At 35.1% G+C, this 26628-nt stretch overlaps 1 protein-coding gene across 1 annotated transcript in view; it reads right to left on the reverse strand.

Annotated features, from left to right (window-relative positions):
- LOC150007800 (uncharacterized) overlaps positions 1-25510 on the reverse strand; it is a 223989-nt gene extending 198479 nt beyond the window's left edge. The window contains exon 1 of the mRNA XM_090280661.1: positions 25457-25510. The gene's annotated coding sequence lies outside the window, so the exon portion shown is untranslated. The remainder of the gene's footprint in view (positions 1-25456) is intronic.
- Positions 25511-26628: the final 1118 nt, after the last annotated feature.

Consider the following 26628-nt stretch of genomic DNA (forward strand, 5'->3'; position numbering starts at 1 on the left):
GCTTGGGATTTTAATTGGAATTAAATATCTTGATTATTTGGAGAGAATTGATAGCTTCCAAATATTAAGTCTTCCTACTCATAAATATGGTATGTTTCTCTTTCAACCTTTTCTTTAATATCTCATATTAAAGCATGCCCTGGCTGGTTTAGCTCAGTGGATTGAGCGTCGGCCTGCGAGCTAAGTGTCGCTGGTTCGATCTTCCAGTCAGGGCACATCAGAGAAGGAAAACTCTGATTCCAAAAAACCTCCGCTGCCTTGCGGCATACCTCTTCAGGGGAAAGGCTAAGGGAGTAAACCCCGACAGAAAATCCGGAGCCGGAGTCCCTAAGGCGGTTTGACGTTGTAGTCAACACTGGCAACTCCTGCGGCGCACCTGAACCCAAGCTGTATCGACTCCGTCTTTCCCTTGGACCCTTCAGCTGCGAAGAGAGGGGGGGTCTGCTGCATGGGCAACAGCAGACCCTCCATATCACCCTGCCCAGGCTCTGTAGCTTCATCGCAAGATGTCGATTCAACACGGGAGGAGACAGATACCGTGTCACTCCCGAGTCGGACTGCACAGCCATTCTCGGCGGTGCAGATAGACTCTTAAGAAGCTACACCATCGTCTCTCGAGACGGACGGCTGCCGACCGACCGACCGACCATATTAAAGCTTATAATTTTCTCCATAATGGTCTTATATATCATTTGTTAGATTTATTCTTAAATACATTATTTGTTATTGTAAGTAATACTTCTTTAAAAAATGCATTCTGGCCCTCACCGGTGTGACTCAGATGATTGGATGTTTTTCCAAAAAGAAAAAGTTGCAGGTTTGATTTCCAGTCAGGGGACTTACCTGGGTTGCTGGTTCAGTCCCCAGTCGGGGCTTGTGCAAGAGGCAACCAATGGATGTCTCTCTCCCTCCTCTCTCTCTCTCTCTCTCTCTCTTTCTCTCTCTCTCTGATGTTCTCTCCCTCTCTTTCTCCCTCCCTTACATCTCTCTAAAAATAAATAAATAAAATCTTTTAAAAATGCATTCTGTATTTTCTTCCTGGTATATGGAAATGAAATCAAATTTGATTATTGATCTTATATCAGCAAAAGGACTAAGTTATTGCTTCTGCATAACTGTGTAAATTATGTAGGAATTTCAAGGTAGATGATCATATTATATGAGAGTAATGACAGTTTAGTATTTACTTTCTAATCTTCAGCATCTCACTTATGTTTCCCACATTATTATATTGGTGAGGTCTTACAATTCAATGTTGAATAAAACTGATCATAGCAGCCATTCTTGTTTTGTTTCTTTAGAGAATGTTTAGCACTTTACCATTACAAATGTCTACTGCAGGATGTTTTTAGATGTTATATTTACTAATTTGAGAAAGGTTGCCATGAGATTTTAGTTTGTTTTATCTTTTTCTTTAAAGTATAAATAAATATTGAATTTTATTTAATATTGCTTCTAATGTGAGAAAAGCTTGTTTTTCTTTTAATCTATTGAGGTGGTAAATTACATTAAATAATTTCCTAACATATTAATACTGCTTTCCTGAGGTAAATCCAATTGGTCATAATATAGAATCCTTTTATACAGTGCTAACTTCATATGCTAATATTTTGTTTTTAGTTTTCCATCTATGTTAATAAGTGAGAATATCCTATAGTTTTGTCATACTTCCTTTTCTGATTATTTTGTAACATGGTAATTCCTTACGAAACAAGTTAGGGAGTAGTCTTTCATTTGTTTGGTTTTTGGAGAGTGATTGGAAATAAGAATTCTCTTTTCCTTGAGTATTTTATAGAACTCATGATTAAAAGCACCTAGTTCTATAGTTTTTGTGAAAAGATTTTAAATGACTAATTAGTTTTCTAATATAATAGGATTCTTCACATCTTTTTGTAGTCAGTTTTAGTTATTTATCTTATCCTAGAAATTTCAATTCATTTAAGTGTTCAAACTTATTTGCATAATAATATCACTTTGTAGTCAGTGCTGCAGTTAAATCCTTTTTTATTTACTAACTTTGCTCATTTGTTCTTCTCTAGTTTATTTATTAATGTATTTATGTGTGCATGTATGCATATATGTATCTTCAGTCTCATAGTTTAAATCTACTCTCTACATCTAGTTTATTAATATTTACTCAAGAAATTTTAAAATTAATATTTATTTTAATAAAGTCTATATTTAATCCATTTATTTACTTCTCTGAAGCAATTCTAAAAATTTAGAATGTACTGTAAAAACACTTTTCTCCAGTTTATGTCATTCTTACACATTGTTTTAGTTCTGCTTTGTTGATTTCATAGATTAGACAATTATCAGTATATATGATCAAAATCTATAATAATTACCCCCACATTTCTTATAATTTTCTATGCTCATCATTCCTATTTACACATCAGACTTTTGGGAACATTTTGTTCTTCATGGAGTCTGTTCTTCAGATAATCCTTTAGAGATGGTCATTTGGTAGTAAACTTTCTCAGTTTCAGTATAAAATATTTTTATAGACCCTTTCATATAATTCTAGATTTTCAGGTAATATTTTCTCAGGTCTATAAAAATATATCATGCTTTCTTCTAGATACTTTTCTTCTTATTGCAAAATCAGTCTAGTTTTCATTCCTTTATAAATATCTTTGTCATCAGTTCTTTTTGTCTTGAAGTTTTATTTTACTACAGTTTGTCAAGTGTGGATACCTTTTCGTATCTTGTCTGAACTTCAGTGAGTTGTCTCACTCTGAATTTTTTCATCTATTATGGAAAGTTCTTGGACATTACCTCTTCACATACTGCCTTTCCCACATTTTTCTACTCTCTTATTCTAGAATGCCAAATAGTTATATGTTTCACTTTCTTATTCCACCTTAAATGTCTCTTAACCTAATTTTAATACTTTTGATCTCTGTATCTCTCTGTTCTACAAACTGGGTAATTTCTTCTATGTCATCTGATCTACTACATCTTTCTTCAGTTGTGTCAAATCTTTTATTTAGTCTATCCATTGAGTTCTCATGATAATTATTTTATATATTTTTATTTATAGAGGTTCTTAGTGGTTTTTCCCCAAAAATATTCCTGAAAATTTGCAATAGTTTTGTTATTCCTTTGTCATATACTTTCTGCCATGTTTTTTTCAAATGCATTAAGCGTATATATTTTATGATAAGTAAATCTGTAGTCTTTTCTAATTTTTGAATTGAGACCTCATATTTGAAACACTTTATAAGGGTTTTTTATGGCCCTGATTTAACATGTATTCCCCTACAGAAGATAAATGTTGCTTCTGCCAGGTGGCCAGATGCACTAGCAAACCAGGATCAATTTAAACTAAATCTTCATCTTGGGGTTTTAGACCACACAGATAGCATGAATTCTGGTCCAGAACCTGAGTAATGCCTTGCTTGTGGTTACAAATTCTCAGGGAAGGCATTTTTTTTTTTCTCCTTCCATCCACAGCCAAATTTTTTAGCTTTTCCATTTGGTGTGGTGTTTTTTCTAGTTTATTCTCTATTAAAGATGCTGCCTTTTGAAGGTTCTGGCATCAAAAGACATTTATAATTAAACATCCTCTCTTGGTTAGTCTATAAGCTTTATTACCTATAGTCCACTCACTTGGTCCATTTGGACCACCATGGCCTGGCAGATGTCTCTCTGGGCATCTGTCCAATTAAATGCTGTAACAGATTTCTGGGTTTATACTTGCTTGTTCTTTTTGGGCTCCATACGCCCCCTTTATTTCTGCCCCCTTGTTTTTGCCTGAATAGTTAAGCATTTAAAAAGATGATTTCAAATGAATTTTAAATAGCATTTTTAATATTTTTGTACAAGGAGGGTTTTTTTTTAAAGAATATATAATATGCATATTGTAATAAATGAAAGTTCAGAAATTATCTAGACAAATAATTTATAAGATTCGATTTCTTCTTAAAAACATTTAAGGGTATTTTTATATTATAATTTCAAGAAATAAGAAAATGGTTGCTAAGTTAGGTTTCACTTGTGCTATGTTACTTAAATCATTAATTTGAAGGTTCATTCGTCCCATGTCCAAAATTAATTTTAATGTAAATGTTTTTGCTTATGTTCCACTACAAATTTGATTTTTCAGACATACATTCAGAACTCAAAATGAAATATATTACATCTTCTGAGTCCCATGTAATTAACTATGTTATAAAAATATACCATCTTATAATAAAAACCAACTTATTTTATCACCTGCTTATGAGAATTTTTATCTTGCAGTCTCAACTTTTGTCTATGTGGGTGGTGGGCAATTTGGTGGAAGGACGGTGATGTTGGGAGTGATGGCAGCAATTAAGGCCGACAGCATTCAAATTACTCAAAGGACATCATTCCCAAACTTTTGCTTAGGAATGAAACATTTACTCTTTTTTTTGGGGGGGGGGAGGATAAAATTTATTATTTCCATTGAGACTCTAACTTGGTTAATTCTCTTTCAAAGGACTTTCCAAACTCAAACTATGCATGTATTACAATTGTATACCCCGACTCTATATAGTGAATCAGAATTGACTGTGCTGCCTAAGCAATAAATAAATACAGTATTTAGCCAAAAGTATATATGTGCTGAATGACAATGAAAATATCAATTTTGACTGGTATAATTACTAATATTTTCACCAAAAAGAAAAATTGAGAAATACATTTTATAATATTTTGTGACTTATTTTAAAAACAAGTTTACCATTTTGCACAATTGCACACATCTTATCATTTAAGAAGGGAGTCATGTAAAAATATATAAAGACCATACTAATGTATGTGTACTAGTTAACTTACAGAAACTATATATCACAAAAAGTGAGTAATAGTTCATTTAAGGACCATGAATGTCTCCATATCATCCAGAATTTCAAAGCCTTATATTTATGAAAAACCTATTTTTAGATTACAAAGGAACAAAGGATTTGGGGCCAAAAACATAACAGAACACACTGTCAGAGTAAAAATAGCAGAGAGATGGAGCATATAACTGGAATTTCACTTCTAAAGCAGTAATTTCCTGTGTGATCTATAAAGGCCCCTTAGCTTCTTGGGTCTCCTCAACTGGAGCAAGCTGGAGAAAGATCTTAGGGTTTCCCCCATCCCATCCCACCTGGAATTACATAACCTGCTGGACATCCTGCTACAGTGCAGAGAAAATCGGACTCCAAGACAAAGACTCTGGGTTCCAATTCCAACTCTGCTGTAAATTTATTTTGTGAGAGCAAATGTTATCAGGTCAAAGATTATTTTTATTATCCCTTAAACTTTTGAAATTGTATCTCGATTATGAATATTTGGAAGTATATTTCAGGGTACACTCTGCATTATTGTGAATCAATAGGGGGAGCTCTCACATTGCTTTTTTTTTTTTTTTTAATGTGTCCCATAAATAACACACTTTACATGACCTTAATTACAAAGATTGGATTGAATTATTTCAGTACAATCAGGCATTTATAAGACAGAGGAATCTCATTATCCACTCCAACAATATTAAGGTAGCCCATTTACTGTGCCCCTTTAACTTTGAGAGCTTTTTAATCAGCCATCAAAGCACACGTATGTTAGTCTGTTTAAACCATTTCAGAAGTTGTTTTGTTTTCTGTTTGTCTTCTGGACTTCAGCTCCAAATGAAGTTAAAATCTACCTTTGATTTGTATTCAAACCAATAAGAGCTAAAAGCAGCAGGAAGGGTTTATAGAGATTAAAAAGCAGGAAACCATTTCGCTAGGTCTGCGCTTCCGTAGGTTGAACTTGCTATGCACACAACCTGACATGTGTACTTAAGTTATTATTATTCAATTATATATTTCAGGGTTTGGATTCCTTGTTCTTTATTGTTTTTTTCCTCAATGTGTCATATGTAATTTACTGCCCTAACTCACAAAATATAAAAGCATTTCATCATTGAATCTTTAGGAGGTTTGCTTTCTTTAATTCAAACAGATCTCTTTTATGTTAATTAGAATATGAAACATGGGTTGTGAACTGTTAGCTTTCAAATGAAACCCATACATTAATGTTCAGGTAAAATGAAAATGATACAACACAATTTTAATAGATATTTCTCCAATAAAGTTGTGGTTTATTTTTAGGATGGAATTTTATTGCTTCCTGTGATTTATGCCTACTTTATCTAAAGGTTCATGGTGGCCAACAAATAACGGCTCATATTTTTTGGACATTTTTCCCAGAAAACATAACTACATTTTAAAATATGGAAAAGTAATTTATAAGCGAAATGAAAAAAGCTTACATGGAAGATTACATAAAATACATCTGTCTTTTCAAGGCATTGAGATATATAAACAACTCGTTAAAACCTTAAAATGCCAAGAGGAAAGACAAAGATTCTTTTATTGCAATGAACTTTTGAAAATGTCTTTTCTTTTTACTTTAAAGACTAAAATTTTACCTTACATATTAGTAAAGGTCTTGATTAAAATATGTGTGTACACATATCTTTAAATAATATCACTTCAAGATCTTTCTTCAAAGGACTCAGTGATAGAGCAAAAACACAGGAAAAATAAATAAGTTTGGCAGCCAAGAATTTTTTTTCAGTGAAAGTACAGCCTTTTGTTTTTGACTGCAAAGTTTTTTTCTTTTTATGTCAAATGAAATTTTAAGATCACCTATGAGTTTGGAACTGAATCCTTGACTGCCAAATCTGATTCCAATCCTTAAAATCTGTTTTTGTAATAGTGCCAGCAATGCACTAACTTTAAATAAGTAGCCAGACATATTGGCAAAAATATCCGTGGTTAATCAAATAAAACTATGTAGCAGTTTGGGAACAATCAATCAACTTTCAGAATCTTTTAAGTATGAAGCTGCTGTGAAGACATCATGACTTGCAGTGAAATAATGCAATCAAACTGCATAAGCAGCTGCTTTGGAATTCACCTTCCCCTTTGTTTTTAAGTTTTCATAGACCTGCCTCTTAACTATGAATTTTATAAGCTTTTGAAAGGAAAAAGCTGGCAGGCCTACCACTTCAACTAACAAAGAGAGAAGAGCTGGTAATACAGCTGGAAGCTGAACACACTTCCAGAACTGCTGACTTGAACTTATCTCATTAACTCTTATTGTATGGATGGCACTTGAAATGCCTCATGATGACTGACATTGATTCACTGAAAAGGAGCACATGTATGTGAAGAGACAAACACTTTTTATTTGGTTATGGTTATTTTCAAATAGAAGATAGCATTACCTAAAAACAAATTTTGATACCCTAACAATAACATGTTTTATTCTTCACAAACTACATTTCTGTTATGTGAAAAATTATTACTATTTTTTAATACATGCCAATATCAGTCCCATAAGGACTCCACTTACTTAAAAAAAAAGTAAATTTTGTTTTAAATCAGAAATCAAAATTGCATTTTACAAATAAATTATTTGTGAAACAATTCTAGGCCCTGTAGTTAAATTAGAATGTTGTATTTTTATTTTGCTATTTATTCTTTTTTGTGATCATAAGTGTAATCAATTGGAATTTTAAGACCTGAAATGCTAATGCACAATTTGTGTCTGTGAAACCAAAATATAGGACCTGACCAAATTTAAAACTCAATTTTCAAACTCTTGACAATATTACTTCTCTCTTTTCAATGTCTGAAGTTAACTTTGCTTAATCTTAATAGTGGCTATTAACATTAGTTCCTAACACATTATGTTTCTTTATAAGGTTTCTTTGCCAGGGAGGGGTGGGTGTTTTTCATTTTACCAAACAGCTGGAGTATGTTTTGTCAAATATCCCTAGATTTCATCCTAGATTAAAAAGCCAGAGGATTATTTCTTTTTCTTTTCTTTTTTTTTTTTTAATATATTTTTTTATTTTGGTTTTTCAATTACAGTTGTCCCCTTTTCCCCCAATTTCTCTCCCCCACCCAACCCACCCCCTCTCCCGCAATCATATCCCTCCCCGTTGTCCATGTCCATGAGTCTTTCATACAGGCTCTTTAATTAAACCCTTCCCTTACTTATCCCCCTTCTCTCCCTCTCCCCTCCCCCCTGAAGTGGGAATGAATATATATTTGGAAAATACATGAGTTGCAGAGGTCAAGTTAGTTTTTGAACAATGTTCATAAAAGCATTGCAATGGATGGAGTGCTGAATTCAGAGCTGGAGAAAGAAAACTTTTGGTGAAATTGCTGATATATATTGAGTACTATTATGTTCTCTTTATTAAAAGTATCATCCTTATAGAAGTCAAAGAGTAGTTTATCATAAATAAACCCAAGACAAAACAACAAAAAGACTAAATCCCTGGCTCACCCGACCCTGTTCCCCATCCTTACCTCCACCCTTGGTTGCCCTAACTCTCTCTTAATCTCTAAGGCCCAGGAGAGAAGGCTTCTCTGCGGAGATCTTAATTTCCCCCTCTCTCCCCTGAACCCTGCCATGCCTTCCACAGCCTGCGTAGGTCAGTGAACTCTTCTAATTCCCTTACCAATACCTTTGTCATTGCACTTGGGAGTTTTGTGGTTGTGTTTAATGTGTTTCTCTTTGTTTTCAACTAAATTAAAATCTTAGAGGTAGAATTGCCTTATCATTTTTACAGCCCTAGTGTTTCATAAAATGTTTGCTTAAGAGTCAAGGCCTGAAAGAATGCACATTTTAAACTACACTTCCCACCTACAGGCCCAAGTACTTAAAAGGGTGGACTTTAAAGCAGTTATGGCATGTCTGACTAGTAAAAAGCTGACCATATGAAGAGATAGGAGGGCCAATGAAGAAATGACAATTCGGTTATTCTAGGATTGCACACTGGAGGTTTGGGCAGGAACTCAGTTGAGGCATGCACAAGCCAGTTCTGCGACAAGCCAGCTCTCAGCCCTGTCAGGTTCTATTTGTTTGCTTGCTTGTTTGTTTGTTTGTTTGTTTTGCTATGAGGGACTTAAGACTTTTCAACTATTTGAGTAATTCATACTTTTAAATGTAAAATATTTTAGCCTTTAAATTATAACTCAATACTTTTAAAAAACATTCTGTGAGCCCAGAAATTATGTGAACAAGTTATAGGTGTCACATGGGCCATCCATGTGATCTCTGAGTGGCAAGAAGTTGCCATGAACATCTTCCTTGAATTAAAACAGTGAATAAAGTAAAAAACTTCCCTACCAAACTGGAAAATATATTTATATGCATGCTTTTATCTACACTTTAAATATTATATTCAAATTTATATATTATGTATTATACATAATACTTTATATTTATACTTTTATTTAAGTGAATACACATGTTTGTATTTGTGTTTATATTTTTATGGCCCTATTTGGCAGGTTGGGGCTCAGAATGAAGAAACTTAAGGTCAAGGTAAACCTGGATGGCAACAAGAAGAGCACAGTTGTAAAAATGCCGACCTTATTACTTGGGTTTGAATCCAAGTTTTCAGGCAGCTTGTTTTTTTGACCTTTAATACCACCTCTGAATCTCTGATAAACACAGAACTAAGCTGAGAAGAAAAGGTATTTACAGCACCACCTTTGGATAACTTTAAAGCTGCTCAAGTATTTTTGCAGTGACTGGAGGGGATGGAATGCTGGGAAAATAACAGCACTGGAAACAAAGCTGACTGGTTTTATCTCAACTTTTTATATTCAACTGAAGCACACTTCACCTGTGAATAGTGATTATTAAGTTTCTTTCAAGGGAATGGGGCCTGTAAGTCATGAATACTGCAGGTGTGAACCCCTACAAACCTTTTCTCTGAGTGAAAAAACGTTAATCATTATTCATGGGTGAGATAGTCCATTTATCCCAAAACAGAGAAGGAATTCCTTTTTTTATCTTCTTAAAACATGAGACCTTTAATTTTGTAAGCTTCACAACAATAAAAGATTCTTTCATAGAATTATGTTTATTAGAATTGTTCTTATCTCATACTTGTATTTTTTTATAATACTTGAATATGTAGTTCCTAAAATGTCTGTACAAATATGAGGTTAAAATTAGCAATTAATGACTTATTCAATTAAATGTTCAAAAATATTGGTTATTCTAGAGCAATATTTATATTTATGAATAGAAAATAAATCCTGTCACAATGAAATTCAAGAGAGTGGTTGTACTAGATTCTGTTTGTACCAAATGTTGCTTGAAACAAGTGAGTCATTGGCTAGAGTTTAGACATCTTTTGATTGTGTAGAGATTTTAATTTGACATGAAAATCAATTGACAGTACACATTCCTGAATATATTACTTGACAAGCTTTTAACATTCTTATTTAATTCCTCACTTCATACATTTTACCTCCTTTCTAGCCATTTTTAAAGTATTGAAGATAACTTGAAATATACTTATATATATATACTCCTTTACATAGGTACGGCTAGTCTTTTGTTTTTGTTTTTAAGCAACAAAGCGCACGTAATATAAATCTTACAGTTCATGTGGGCATCAGATTGATGCTGAAGACAAATCAAGTACATTAATGGTTTAAAATCATTTTTCATTTGCTTTTAGCGTGTTTTATCATGTCAGATTAAAAAAAAAAAAAAAAAACTTTACTGCCTAACCAGATTGTGTTCAGAATATATGCTGAGTAACCAAAGAGATTAGTTGATTAATTCTTCCCTACTGAGGTAAAGGTTTTATGTGTATGTGACATAACAGAAAAATTCAGTCATGTTGAACAGCCAATAGTTGTGTAAAAGTATAAAATATGTTGGAAGAGAAACATAAATGTTAAATCAACAAATATAGTAACTAAATGGCTGTCTTATTCAAATTTAATCAGATTATCAAATTATATTGCGAACCAAAACTTAACTTGAAGACCAAAACCATGTTCACTTCTCACTAATGTTTTACTCTTAAAAAGAGACCACACTCCTACATTTGGTCAGAGAGAAGAAAATGAGGTTACAGTCTGTGTTTCTCCTGAAAAAGTTAGACAGTATTTGTTCTGCAGTTCAAATCTATAGAGATTTTATCTTGGGAACTAGCCTGAACAAGTAGAAAGCTCATCTAGATTTGTTTTTCCTTGTTATTTATTTTTTACTTTATTTGTGAAATTTTCCCAAATATTAGCCAATACACAATAGTAAGAAGATTATAAGTTATTTTGGGGTGAGGATAAGAAATTTAACCTCCCAATTTCAGAAAAACATTCATTTCTCTATTATTGGAAAGACCTGACCCTCAGCCTATTCTACCATGTGCTGGGGTGAGACATTCATTTACTCTCATGGGGGGAAATTGCCTCCCACATTTTATCAGTCATCTGGGTAAACAATTATAAGGTAGTCCTTATGGCCTTGCCTATGGACAACTGACAAATAATAACCCATCAGCCAGTCATTCCACAGTGTATTTCTGTTTGCTAAGAAAATTTATCTATTAAAATTTATAGAGGATTGAACCATCTTCTCCAAAGGCAAAGATAAATTAAACTCTGCAGATCTACATATTCATCAGCTGTGTCATAAATATAACAGCTTCAAAAGCAATCTTAGCTGACCCTCTGACTTTTCATATCCAAGTGGCTTCTTGTTGCCCTTACTGGATTGTGATGGTGTCTTCCCTAGCTATGTGGTGCAGCTTCTTCAATCCATCCTTGGTGACATGATTATTGCCTCTCTCTTGCTTGCTCTCCTTGGTGGTGTGAATTGAGTCTATGTTTTTAGACCCTTTCTATTAGATTGTCTCAGTCTTGGCCTGTGAAAAGACCGCTGTTCAATTCAGAGCTGTCAGAGCCCCCCACAAGGGTAGCTGAGGTACACTTTTCCACTCAATGAGAAACCTACTTCCCATTAAAAAGCAAATTCTAGAAGGGAAGACGTATTTCATTGTTAAATGTTTCTACGCTTTATTGAATCCCAACACAAATGAACTGTATTGTTGAATTTAAACACTTGGGTCTGTCTTTCTCCAGAACCACACCAGGAACGGTGCCGGACGCCTTCCCCAACAACTTTCTCAGAGTGAAGCAGAAATTGCTCTCAAATGCTAGTTATAAACGTGTAATCTGAACTCCAGCCACTCCACAGGGCTGCAGAAGAATTTACGATGTGCTAAATATTTCCTTTGTTCTTCCCAGTGGTAGCCTGCTGTAGCAATTAGGAAGCCACTGGCTCCACATGGAAACTGCTAGGATTTTCTAAAGAATTGTTGATAACTGTTCAACAGGCTCAATGGACAGAATTTTCTTATTGTGCCGAATTCTGATTTTTTAATTTCCTTTCAAGGTTGGAGTTTTTGAAATTTTTGCTAAAGTTTTCTTCCTTCTTTCCTGGTGCCTTTCCATTGCCCCTTCACAAGGAGGGAGGAGAGGTCAGGATGATGGCTGTAAACCAATGAAGCCCAGGTTCTCAGACTCCTAACACTGCAATCCTTTTTAAAGCCGTATAAAGGTCCTTTGTGTTGCTATCAAAAACACCTCTGACCTCCTCTTTCTCATTTTCATAGAAAGTGACAGCTCAGTCCCATCCTTCATAAAAGGGCCAAAAGATCTGCCAATACCGTACTTCTTCAGAAACCAGACACTATTAATCATCAGCAGGAGGCAGTATGGCTTCAATTAGCTATATAGTATACAATAAATTCTCAGTTATTCTGTGTGTGTGTGAGAGAGAGAGAGAGAGAGAGAAAGAGAGAGGAAGGGAGAAGGGCTTACTCAGTGCTGGGCACCCTTATAAAGGCTTTACATGTATCAATTCTGTGAGGATGGTACTATCATTTCCATTTCAGAACTGAAAAAAATAGAGAAGTTTAATATCTTGCTCAAAATCATGTAATTACTTAGTGGCTGTGCTAGAAAGAGTTTCAATATAAAGGACTCTGGTTGAGAGAGCAAATGTTTTTGAGAAGCATTTTGGTGAAGCGGTTAAGGACTAGATTGCAGCATCTGCCACTCAGTTTCTATGTACTCTTAGGCACATTGCTGAGCCTCTCTGTGCCTCGGATTCATCATCTTTAAAGTGAGACAATAGTACACAACTCATCAGGTTTTTGTGAAGATTAAATAAGTTAGTACATATTACACACTTAGAACACTGCCATGTATACAGCAAGCACACTGTAGTTGTTACTTTTTGTAATGCATACTAATTTTTCACAAATAAGCCTTAAGGAATAAGGGGAAATTAGCTATATCCTTACCTCTGGGCTGGTTGCAAGAGATCCAACCTGATGTGTGTTATAGTTTCATGGAGAAAAAGTAATGTACACAAATTATTAAAAATTATAATACATGTGATAACACACGGATGTTATTTTTTTTTTTTTAAAGGCAGGGTCATGACAGCAGAATTGTGAACTCCACCATTCTGAAGCCAAGTAGCATATTAAGGGAAAACTTTGTAAAATGTGCTAGACATTATCCTATGCATTATGAATGTGATTGAAACACATGAATAGATAAGCATTAAAGAATAGGAATTATTTATAAGTGAGGTAGTAAAATCCCAGGTGTGTCAACGACATAGGCCAACAAAGGCAAAGAGGGGAAAAGGTGTGGTGGGTCTAGGGAGCTGCTTGGTTACAGTGTGTATGTGCATTTGGATATACGGCAAAGTGGGGAGGACATGGCTGGAGACCCTCAGAGGTTGATTCACGCACAACTGCCAGATTATCCTTCCAAAAGGACAATTCTGATCAAGACCCTCCCCTACTACAAAGCTGCCAACATTTTTCTACTATGAAGGGTGGAATTGTGTTTCTCTAAAATTCATATGTTGAACTCCTATCCCACAATACCTCAGAATGTGACCTTCTCTGGAAATAGGACCATTGTTGATTATAATTGGCGAGTTAATCCTAGCATGAGGTCATACTGTATTAGGAAGGACCTCTAATCTAATATGACTGGGTCCTTACAAAAGGGGAAAATTTGAACACATAGACAAACACACCCAGGGAGTGCACTGTATGAATATGAAGGAAAAGACTGGTAATGCATTTACAAGCTAAGGAAAGTCAAGATTGTCAGCAAACCATAGAAGCATGGAGAGATGTATGGAATAGGCTCCCCCCTACAGTCTTCAAAAGACTTTGGATTTCCAGTCTCTAGAACTGTGAGGCGACATGTGTCTGTTATTTAAGCCACCCAGATTATGGCACTTTGGAATGGCAGTGCTAACAAGTCAATAAACCCATAAGTACAGCATAAAGACTGCATTTATAAATTAAATTTTTCCCCCTGAATTTCTTAAAATAATTGGTAATAGACAATGGGACTTACAGGAAGGTAATGGGATTGCACCTATACCAGCTCCCTTTCTGACATTCTGAACTGATATGCCTCATCCTCTTACTACATCCACTTACTACTCTTAAAAAATGTTCCTCATGTTCTTGCATTCTTGCCTTTATCCTTCATAATTTCTTACACTAGACTATATTTTCTATGACTCATATTGTGACTCAGATTTCTACTCATTCTCAAATATCCAGTGGAAGTGTCCCCTCCTCCACAAAGCATTTCTCTGAGCCTCGCTCTTAAATTTTATTTTTCTTTATGGTGCTTTAAATATTCATATATTCTGCCTTGTACCAGACAAATAGTAAACCTTCTAACTGCCTTCTTCCACTGAGAAGAATGTAAAATCTCTAGAGCAGGGGTAGTAGTTAATGTAGCACTCATTTTTTATGTAAATTATTATATCTGACATATGGTAAGTGATCATTTGCATATTAATTGCCCTTTAAACTATATTCAACATAATTTGTAATCAATAGACAGTTTTTCATCATTGTAATTGAACTCCAATTACACATATGTTATTCCACTTGTCGTTGTTCTTTATTCATTTACACTTTGTTCCTTTAATTTTATATCAAGTGTTTCAATATTCTTATATATTAATTCTATCATCTCTAATTGCTGGGTCTGTTTCTATTGGTTGACTTTTGTCCTCATTATGGGTTGTATTATGTTGCTTCTTTGTTTGCTTGGTAAATTTTGGTAGGATGCCAGACATTGTGAATTCTATGATTTTTGGCACTAGGTAGTTGTTTTGGGGGGTTTGGAGTTTTGGGGTTTTTTTTTTTTTTTTGCATTTTTGTATTTTTGTTCTAGAATGCAGATAAACTTCTTGGAATCAATTTAGGATTTGTTTTTAAGCTTTGTTAGGGTGCGTGCAGAACAGGCTTCCATCTAGGGCTAATTTATCTTCACTACTGATGCAATGTCTTCTAAGGATTCTATGCCCTATGTATGAGATACTTGAATTTTTGCTGAGAACACAACCTATTCCTAGTCCTGTATGAGTTTTGAGGAGGTTTTTCCAGATATTTCTCACTGTGGTTCTTTCCCTGAATTCAAGTATTTTCTTTTCAGATATCCATATCATTCAGCCAGAGTTTGTTTGTTTGTTAATTGTTGTTCTATGACAGTTGTCCAGCCAGAGTTTTAAAGGAGCTCCTCTGTAGATCTCTGGAGTTCTCTTTCTGTGCAGATCCATTTTCCCTGATTCTACCACTAAAATCCCAACTCTGTCTCTTCGACTCAACAACATCACTAAGCTCTGTTTGGGCTTATTCTTCCTACACTGTGGCATGGCACCTCTCTGTTAGCAGGTACCTGGAGCTCACTTTATTTGTTACCCTTTTCTCAGGAATCACTGACCTGTGCTACCTGCTGTCTAGTGCTTGAGAAGCCACAGTTTTAGAGACTTATTCCTATTTTCTAGCAGTTTAAGGTAGGAGGATATGTTTAATCTTGGCTACTCTACAAAAGCCTGTAAAGTACTCATGCTATTGTACTTGTGATATTGATTAGAAAGTGCTGTAAAAAGTATAGTGACTGTTTTAAATAAATTTGCTCTTGTTAGTAAGTATCTGACATTATTTACTGCCCTTGAATATTTCACTTTATGTGCGTGTATGTGTGTGTGTATGTGTGTTTTCCTCATGGAAAGATCATTTAAAACTAAGTTTGGGTGAAAGATCTACAAGAACTGGATAACTTCAGAGCTTTGGAGTTATGCAAATCTATGTTCTATTCCTGATTTTGCCACGTCAAATGACATCATAACTTAAGTCTACTGACTTAAGTCCTTTGAGCCTCCCTTCTTTGATTGTAAACCAGAAGCTAACATAATAATACCATTCCCTCATGGTTTTTGTGGGGATTATATGTCCACAATTCTCTGCACCTTTTTAAATGAAGCTTTATTCTGAGATCCATGCAACAGGATGGAGCAAGAATTACATGTGAAGTTTTTAGTAGAGTCTACCCAAAACAGGCACCCAAGAAGTATCCTTTCATGTTCTCTTCCCCTCCAAACAACAGAAAACTTATTGTAATGGGAAGGCAAGAGAAATGAAGGTCTAATCTCTGCTCTACTAAAATTTGGGGCATTTTCCCAGGCACTTCTTTGTTCAAATGAATAGGCAGATAAGCCTGGTTCAACTATTTTACCATTACGTCTTCAATGTGAGAGTTGAAAGTGTAATGATGAATTAGTTCATTTTTCATTTTGATACACTTTCTTCACATTTTTTTTATCTTCAAGGAATCTAGCATATGATTTTGCTTATACATAAATCAATATTTCTCATATGTTTTATTCTGTGTTTCACTGTTTCCTCTTGTTCTTGTACCCTCCACTGGGATCCTCCAAAGGTTAATTTATTATCCTTGTACACTGTGCTAATAACTCCCAAATATTCATTTTAGTTCTGCCTTTGAACTTTCCACTAACATCATGTAATTGTTCTTTATCCCAGTGTTACTTTCGATGCATCATTGCTCTGACCAATAACTACACTATCATTCCAGTCACCAAGACTCATGTATCTTTCTCTAATGGTCTCTAATTTATAGTCTCACATTACGAAGTCCTGCTAATTATTCTGCAATCATAGGAAATACTTTCTCTCAAGAAGTAGTTTGTGGTATTTTATGAGCAGGAAATATTCATCCTGAACAAGGTTGTTGACGATCCAATTAGATGTAAAAATTGTTATGCATTTATATCAGTTACAATGTATCTTACTATAAGTAAAACTATTCAAGCTTACACAACAACAACAAAAAAGAATTAGTTTACCTAAGGAAAAAAGAAACAGAGATAGTGAAGACTTGTGGATGGTAGCATCAGCAGATTCTTTCAATAGCTCTTTTTCTCTAATGACAGTGTTGGTTTCATCCAAAGGTAGATCTCCTCATGTCAAAAAATTGAGGCCATGTTTTTTCTTCCTTCTCATCTGATAAGAAAGGGAAACTGGTTACCCGTATCTTCATTAGCCTTCAGCAAACATTCACTTTTATCTCATTATCCAGAATTTTGTAATAAGCGCCTTTCCTCAAGCAAGCATTAGCAAGAGATAATAGGGTTAACCTCTAGCCAGGTTGGCCTACCCCTTGAAAGAAAGAAAATTTCTCTCACTGTATTGCTGCTACTCAGTGACGGAAAGGTAGAAATGACGCTGGAGGTTCACCTCAATGTTTACTGTCTATCTTATAGGGTAAGACCTTGTTTTGTCTGTTTTCTTCACTGCCAAATTCCTTGTGCCTAAAAGAGTTACAGGCATGTATAGCTATTAAAAAATAATTATCAAGTAAACATTAACTATTGTCACTGCATGAATTCATATTTCTTGGAAATATAGTGCTGCTCATTTCAGATCTCATAAATGATTGTTGGATGGATGGCCTATCAAAGTAATTTAATTGTGTGCTTCTAACCCTTGTAATGATTAAGGCTCACTTTCTTCTCTATGGGTACCTTCTCTTTTCCCATCACAGACTAAGATGAACTCTTCACTTGATCAGGGTTCATGAATCTTCAACATTTGGCTTTTGTGAATTTCCAAAAGTTGGAATCATTTTATCCTCAAAACAGACCATCTCCCTGAAGGCTTCCAAGATCAAGCATTTCCAGCTCTGGACACTGAACCCCAGCAAAACCTCAGCATTCTGGCACATTTCCTTTATCTTTTGGAATATTTATAGGTATGTTTCAGCTTGCCTTGTTTGCTCAGTAATAAGCCCTGGAGAACTATGTCTATTCTGGGTAATATATACCCTATGCAAGATACACAGTACAGTAAGAATGATAAGATATTTTTGAATGGCATAGAGATGATTGAGATAAAAGATCATATTATTAATATTATAAATAAGGCAAATGTTGCCTTTAACATCAAATACATGGTATATTTAACAGACATGAATAACTCACTTAACATCCATATTCTTATGTCTTATTTCCAAAGATTCTGATATAAGGTAGTCCTGAAAAATATGCATTTTAATCAAATGTTTCAAATGAGAATTAGGTAAGATTTGACTGAATGGATATTATTCAAACCAACCTCTTTCCTTATATTAACACAAAAATAATAAGGTAAGGCTTAACATCCAACACTAGATAAACTAGTAAATAAATATTGCTGATCCCATGAGTAAGAGCTAACTACAACTACTAGAAACTTAAACATATATTTAAGGAAGGGTCAAGGATGGACAGGCAAGAGGAGAGTCAGGGAGAGGGTACCAGATAGGAAGACTGAGTTCTGATTGTGAAACGCTTTGACTGCTATGCTATGGGGTCGGGATTCTTCTGAAACCAGTGGGGAGTCTTGGAAGGTTTCTGAACAGAGAATAACACAATATAATATGTGTTGTAGAAGGCTGACTTTGTCTGTGTGTGATGGATTGACCAGCAAAGGGAAACTGGAAGCAAAGGAGAATCACATGTGATCAAAACCACAAATGGTTTCTTCGGGCCACAGGGACAGGTAAGGCCCTGCTGTACCATGAATCAACATAAGGCAGATACTGTGAGTGTCTATGATCTCCATTCAGAGTCAAAGTGATTCATCTCCTTGAGATGACTGACTACTATTGGCTCCTCAGTCCAGAAAATAATGTTTTCAAACCTCAAACACTCTATGCTGAGGTGCAAAACACAGAGGTAGCCCAAGAAAACTTTTTATTTTTCACTTATTAATAATGATGGAAAGTACAGCTTAAAGCTAGCAATTTAGAAGCAGCAGCAACTATTTTATATCAGCAATATATCATTAACCTAATTTTTTAAAGAGAAAAATGTCAATATATTGAAAGAATAACTGTGACATATTGCTTACATAGAGCTTAAGTTGGAGTAGTGACAATCTCCCAGAACTGGCATCCTTGGGGTCAGGTGTGAGGACAACCCTGTTTTCCACACTCAGAGTGGAGGAAATAGGCCACTGAGGGCAGCCAGGGAGACAGGCATCTTTCCCCTTTTTATGGAAATGTTCTCTGGCTTTGTCACATATCTCCATCCACATCTCTCTTTTATCATCTCTCCAAGGAGTCCATTTGCTGGACAAAATGATAAATGGTAAAACTGGAGACACTTGAGTTAGTTGTTTCCTTTGGAGAGGGACCAAGAAATAAGGGAAATTGAGTCTGTGCCCAGAAAGAAGTCAACTTGAAGAGCCAAAAGTTATCAGGAAGACAGAGAATATTAAATGAGATATTAGCTAATTTTTCTATTTTCTTAAATGCTTAAGACAATCTTTTAAAAAATACCTGCATTACTCACACTGATCATTCCCTAACCCCTTTCTTGAAGCTTTCTCCCACCCTGCCACCCCATTCCAATGTTTACCCCAACCTTAGCCTTCTTTACTTATGCTAATCCACTCCCATCAAAACATTAGCAAGAAACTGGAGATTTCATTTTAAGATGAAAGCAAGGAGAAAATTTTATTATAAAACCATTTGGAAGATCACATTTAGACATTTCTACAATGTCTAGCTACTAACCTGCTGGGGAAGTCTCCCTTTTCCCATTCCCTCCTATAGCAGCTCAGTTTCCCATCCCTTCTCCCCTGCTCCCCTCCCTTCCTTTCCCTCCTCTCTTGGCTTTTCTCCCCTCCCCCCTCCCCTCTCTTCAATTAGGCAGAACAATTCTGCCTAAGTCCCCAATTTGCCGATCACTCCTGGCCCTTAGCAAATCAAAAAGTCCCAAATTTAGAAAGAGAGGATAGTTTTTTCCCCTTATTATTATTCATACATGCAAAACTTTCTCTTTTTTTTTAACCTGCTTTTTATTTATTTTTACTATCAGTGAAAAAAATTAGAGGATAGCTAAGAGGGCATTGTTCTCAAAGTTATATCTGCCACAGATTGTGCAACCAAGGGAAACCTCAGGATTTCTCTCTCCAGTCTTCCTCAGTGACTTTACTCCATGGTGGCCATCATGTGCTGGGTGCCGCATCTCTGCACTCCAGAAAATGCCCAGACAGAAATGATGCCCAGCCCCATATCCACATAGCTCATATTCTGAACATTGATATTTCAACTGACTATTTCACAGGGGGTCCTCAAGCAACTATTCCCCATCATCCTAACAACTATAATGCAAATATGTTACCTTTAAAATTGTTGAAAAGATGATAAATTCAAAGAATTATTCTCAGGGGTTGAACCACTCTTTTGGCTCCCCCAGCTAGGGAGGACACATTTAGTCCATACCTAGAGCTAATTTGTCAAGCCACAGGTAGAAAACATCTTCCAAATAGTCCTTTAATAGAGGGTTGAGTAATAAACTCAAAATTGGACCTAACAGAGTGGCAGGGCCAGGTACATAATTTGTGGGGCCAGTGCAAATGCAGCGTCCTTGTTCAAAAGTCAAGGAAAAGTGTTGTTAAAGAACTTAAAATATAAAAATTATATAAAGCTTTTTTCCTTATTTCTGTGGCCCCTCTCTCAACTTACTATGATTTTTAAAATTTGCTTTTCATGTTCTAAGTAAATCAAAATTAAGTTTTTCAGTTAACACACATTTTCCCATTCATCTTTATGTGGTGCAGCCCATTTTAAATGAAAATATAAGAGCATTTATCTCATATGTGACCTCACCAAAATCACACAATTCATATTTTCTTAGCTCATACATGCATATGTATTTCATTCTTACTAGAACAACAAAACAGCTACACAAAACACAAATATCTTTATTACATTTGTCGATATGCACACATTTTTACCAACACTCTCTACCGCTGGCTTAATAACGCATAAGGAAAGACTAAAAGGAAAAGGGCCTAGAGGATACGTCATTTTTCCCTTTGCTTCTATGTCATCAGTTGTAGCCTACGTGGTTGACTAATCTAGGAAAGTAACAGAAGAAAGAAAGGATATGAGGGGGTTCTTTGGGCATAGTGTTCCCACTCCATTGTAGACATAACAGGCTCAACTTGTACTCAGGGCCTCAATGAACTCCCACACACCAAGTCCACCAGAATTCTCTGCTCACGGGCAGGCCAGAAACAGTGGACACATATCCTGAGCATATCTCCACTCTCGAATGCTCAGTTGTCTCGTTAGATTTCACTTGTAAAGCTCAAGTTCAAAAATAAAATTATTAAGACTTTCAAGAGGGTGATAGAAGAACATTAAACCAAGTGTGAGGCCTTCTGAGTGTGGGGCCCTGTTCAGCTGCACCGCAGGGCCTCTGAAGTGGCCAAATTGCTTTACCCTTTCCACCCTGCCCCTCAGTTATTCTCACTGGTATTAGGCACCTAGTAGTCCATCTCCTAAGAATTGGCAGAGAAATCCTGCCTTCTCCTTTTTTCTGCATTTCCACATTCTTCCCTCTTTTTTGCCATATAGCATGTACTTAAGTTGGAGAAATCTGGAATACATCATGAAGACTAGTAAAAAGGAAACCGTTCTCACAGCCTCTTGTAAAATGATAGTTGTCCAAGACTCTAGTACTGAATGACACTATGATCCCTTGATTTCACTTATGTGGCAGGGGTCAAGGAGTCAGGAATTATTTGGTGGGCACCTTCAGAGGAGAAAATATCTCTCAACTAGAAGTGGCAGAAAGGAGACATAAGGCAGGTGAAGGGTTGCAGGCACTCTTCCAGGAGCTTCAGAGAAGAGAGGTCTTAACGCATAGCTTGGTCTTCACAGTCAGCTGGCACCTGTGGTCCTTCAGGAAGTTACACAAGCTTACGGGTGGCATTGGAGACTGTTGTACTGAAAAACACTAGGAATCCCTTGGGATATGAGTTTTGCAAGTCCAGCCCCTCTCTGCCCCATTTGAGGATTGAGCTCTCCTACAGGGCTTTCATAGATCTCCAGAGTGGCTCAGTCAGAAATGCAGGAAAGTAAGAAGAGGGACTCATTATCCTTCCCTACAAAAGCTGCACATAGAGTACTCATTAGTCCTGTGGGCCTACATTTTGACCCAGACAACTGAATTAACTGAATTCTTTGTTCCAGCCTATTAGAACAGAAGGAATACTGTACTTATTCTAGGTGAATTCTGATTTTGGCTGGCTGTTTTGGTTTGGGTTTTGGGTGCTCTGGGTTTTGTTTTTGTCCTAACTTTTTTTCAATGATACAGGCAATTCACGGGGGTTTCTTGGGATAGTTACCTTTACTTTTCGTGTGAACCTGCTTCTTATTTGAATTAAAGTCACATGTGGAAGACTGAGGGTACTGTTGGGTTCTTACACAAAACTTTTGGACTTTAAGGAAGTTTAGGTAGTTTGTCTTAAATAACAATGTCAGGATAAATGGAATCAAAACTGAATGATTAATATTTTTCTATGTCAATCTTTTTCAGTTATTGTTAGCTTTGTATAAAATCTTCTACAGTAATATCATATGCTTGCTACCTCATCTGGAATTTCCCATGTGCAAATTCCAAGTTAACATTTTCAAATAAATAAATGAGTCAAGCCCTGAAAGGTAATATGGTTTTTAATTCTACTTTTAAATGTATAAATGAGTCCAAATCTCTCCTCAAAGTTTGATGATCTAAGAACACACTTATATGTGGAATCTAATGAACAAAGTAAACTGAAGGACAAAATAAAAACATGTATACATGAAACAATCTGACAGCTGTTGGACACGGGGGACTAAATGAAAGAAGGTAAAGGGATTAGCCAAAATCATATATACATAACATACAGACACACACAACAGTGTGGTGATAGCCAGAGGAAAGGGATACAGAGACAAGGTGGAGGTGGCAAAGCTGTGGAAGGGTAAAATGGGGATGTCTGTAATAGTGTCAATAATAAAACTAAAGTTAAAAAATAAAATAAAAACATTTAAAAAATTATATTAAAGAAGTAATGTAGTTAGATCCAGAACATTCTTTCCTTTGGAGGTTGGTATTCTCCAATCTAGCAATAAAATTAAAATTTCAGAAAAATGAACTTTTATTATATTACTATTGTCAATTTCATGAAGTACTTTTGTGAAAGTTTTCCCAAACCATGCCCCAACTTTAGATTTGTATTAGAGATTGGCTAGTAGTTACAATTATTCCAGAGCCAATTCTATTCAAGTATTTCAAAATCCTTTAAAAATGTTTTAAGATAAAACTAACTTAAAGATATTACTTTTACTCTAATATATTTATGTCAATGTATTTTTAAAATCCTAGGTATAGTTATTTGACAAGAAACACAGCATTCAAAGGTTCTCCCTTGTACCACCTAGGAACTAGTGACTTGGGACACCAGACTCTGATCATTTTTATATTTGTTTGTCAGACATTTGTGAAAATCTCTTATTATTTTATATCATCAGCACAGCCCCTAGCAAATTTCCTCAAAAATCTTTAAAGACCACTACACTGATAGGCATTTATTCACCCCATCTCTTTGAGAATCATGAGATCTAATAGACCAAAAAAAAAAAAAGACAAAAAAAAACAACTCTCTTCTCTCTGTCTCTCCTCTCATTTTCTCTCTCTTAATGAAGTGGCTGCCCTCTTAACTTGATCCCATATTGTTCTGTTTGAGAAAGGAAGGGGTAAAAATTAAAATCAGTTCTCACTAATTAGAGGAAAATTGCATATAAATAATTGAAAGGTCTTTTCATAATTAGGGCTGACATTTCTACCAAAGCCTTAACCGACTGCTGGGTCTAAAGGGTTATGTGGGTTTTTTTTTTTTTTTTTTTTTCTTTCTTGAGACGTGCTCCCGTCCAAGTACTCGCTGGGACATGCTGTGAGTAGTTTTAGGTCACCAGAAGCTCTTTCTATTTTAGTCCATGTCCCTACTTGAAGTTGTAATTAATTTGGATGATTCTAAAAATCATAATTATGACAGTTCTGATATTTGATAAGAGTAACTTACATTCAGCCTTGCCCAGAAAGGTCATGGTGCATTTAGCAGAAGGGCAAAAAAATCTATACAGTGACAAGGAATATCTCATATAGAAGCGGATCGCAGAAGCCTTGATAGGGCTTAACTTGCCTTAGTAAGTAATTTGTGGAATATTCCATGCTTGCTAATGAACTGTTATGCATTTTAACTGTATTTTCTATCAGTAATAATGTGCGTTGTATTTCTTTTGTTTTTAACCTAAAATTTCATTTATGGACAGTATTTATTTCTAATGCTAATTTTAAGTCATTCTTTTATATATAACTGCTTTGTGCACCCACAAAGCACAGTATTTTATTTATTTTCTCAACTTAAATTATCATGATTTAAGAAAATAAAAAACCCTAGTATCATTCTTAGATTCCTCCCTCTTACGCTCTCCCTCCTTATCTCTTTTCTTCATTTAATTCAGTTTGAATTATAATAGCTAATATTCTAATAGGTTTTCTCATTCTTCAAAATATAAAAATAAAAATATTGTATAAAGGAAATGTTTAAGGAATTAATAGTGACTGTCTAAAATGTTGAAGTATAATATTCTTTCTCTGATTTATCAAATCATTCAAAATATAAACATTGAAAAATGTATTTATATGTGTAACCAATGATTTTTGGAGAATTGATACATTTTTATAAAATTTTTCTCAAAATTACTCAAGAATTACACTTTTATAATATGTTTCTAACACATCGGGTTGATAACAAGTTTTGTAATGAGTTATTTTTAGAAAAACATTTATTTAAATGCTTAGAGTTATAGGTACATAATTAAAGAAAATGAAATGTAATTTAGAGTCAGAAGTTCTGTATTTAAATATTGACTAGTTTGTATCAGAAGTTTGCTTTTTAATAAATATTTTTTGAACTACAGGTTCATCTATAAAATTAGGATAATAAGAATAATAATCAACTCTACAGAGTTTTAATGAGGATCAAATAAGTGCAAGAATAGTAAAGTATACATTTACAGTTTGTATAAACAATTAGTCAAGAATTGGTACTATTCTAGTCTGCAAAAACAGTTTCTTGCTTAATTGTGTTAAGTAGGAAATGACTAAATAAATAAGTAAAGGGGGGAATTTATAAACTAATTTGATTTTGTTTTCTTACTGGTTTTTCATTGTTAAAATTTTAATATTTATTTTAGGAAAGTTGATACACAGAAATGCTATACTTTGTTATGCCTTTAATATTAAACAGCGGTTGTGAGAGGCAAAGAGTGCTGATTTAAAGGCCTGTGTTCTGTTCTCATCCATTGCTAATTTGGCATAGTCAGAAGCCCCTGGCAGCTTCATGATAACTATGGTTGTCCATCTATAAATTGGGAGCAATAAGCGTGGAAATTCAACTCACCCACACATACTGTTCCCGGCTCTTCTGAACCACAGATGCACGCTCCTCTAAGTGGTCAAAACTCCTCTCGGTGAACACTGGCAGAGGCGTGAGCAACCTGATCACTTGTCTGATGAGTCCAGAGGGAGTAGGGGTAGGCTCTGTGGAGTTAGGGCCAAGTCTCAGACTGGGTCGTGGGCACCCAGAGGGCCCATCTCAGGTAAAGCCACGATTCACTTTCTCAAGGCTGCAGGGTTTGGAGAGGAAGTTACTCACTGGCAGCACTGCTCTGTGGCGTGAGAGATCCACTATCCAAAATGTTTCAAGGCGCAAGGATATCAGTATCTGTTCTTTAGACTTCGCTGGATGTCATGAGGTTGTTTGACCTGATGATCCCAGGGAAGTGTTTGCAGCTCCTCTTTGGAGAGAAGTCACTATCATACAATAGAGGTGTCTTGTTAGGTATCCTTCTTGTTTCTCTCTCTCTCTCTTTTTTTGTCCTCTGGGAGAAATTGTTGTTTACTTCTTGTTCATCTTTTGTTTTGTTTTGTTTTTTTTTCCCTGGTAACGTGAGTAGCTTTCTGCTCCAAGGAAGTTAAGAAAGAAAAAAAAGAGTTGCACCAATATAATATGTACACGATAGGCTCCAAATGAGAGGGACATTTTGTGTTTGTTTTATGAATTCATGACATATTTTAGATTTTGATGTTTCTTTCTCCAAAGTAAAGTTCTGTCATTTAACTTCAATTAAATTAAGAAAAGACACCTACCTGAAAGGACATGTTTTTAGGTAGATGGATCCATTACCTTTTGTTTCTGCTTTAGGAACTGATAAACCCCTCTTAATTAGAATTTGATATATTTAGTAGTAAAATATTATAAACTATACCTTTAAATTAGTAATTCTCTAGACTACTCTGGACAATATAAGCAGCACATAACAACAGTAAAAAAAAAAAAAAAAAAAAAAGCTAAAATGGATTTTAGGTTTAGGTTTTTAGTTGACATTTTGGTTCTTACTTCCCAAACCCCATTACTTTAATTTTTTTCTAAGAACTTAATTTAGATTTGTAATATGAGTTAGTATGGGTTTGCTAGATAGTAACCGATAGATATTAGTTATGGTCTATTTTGGTTTTGTGGCATGTTACACATAAATGAATGTCTTGAATATTCTTAGGTAAAAATTTTAA

The sequence above is a fragment of the Furipterus horrens genome, unplaced genomic scaffold (genome assembly GCF_987537825.1).
Source record: "Furipterus horrens unplaced genomic scaffold, mFurHor1.1.pri manual_scaffold_6, whole genome shotgun sequence".
Taxonomy (NCBI): domain Eukaryota; kingdom Metazoa; phylum Chordata; class Mammalia; order Chiroptera; family Furipteridae; genus Furipterus; species Furipterus horrens.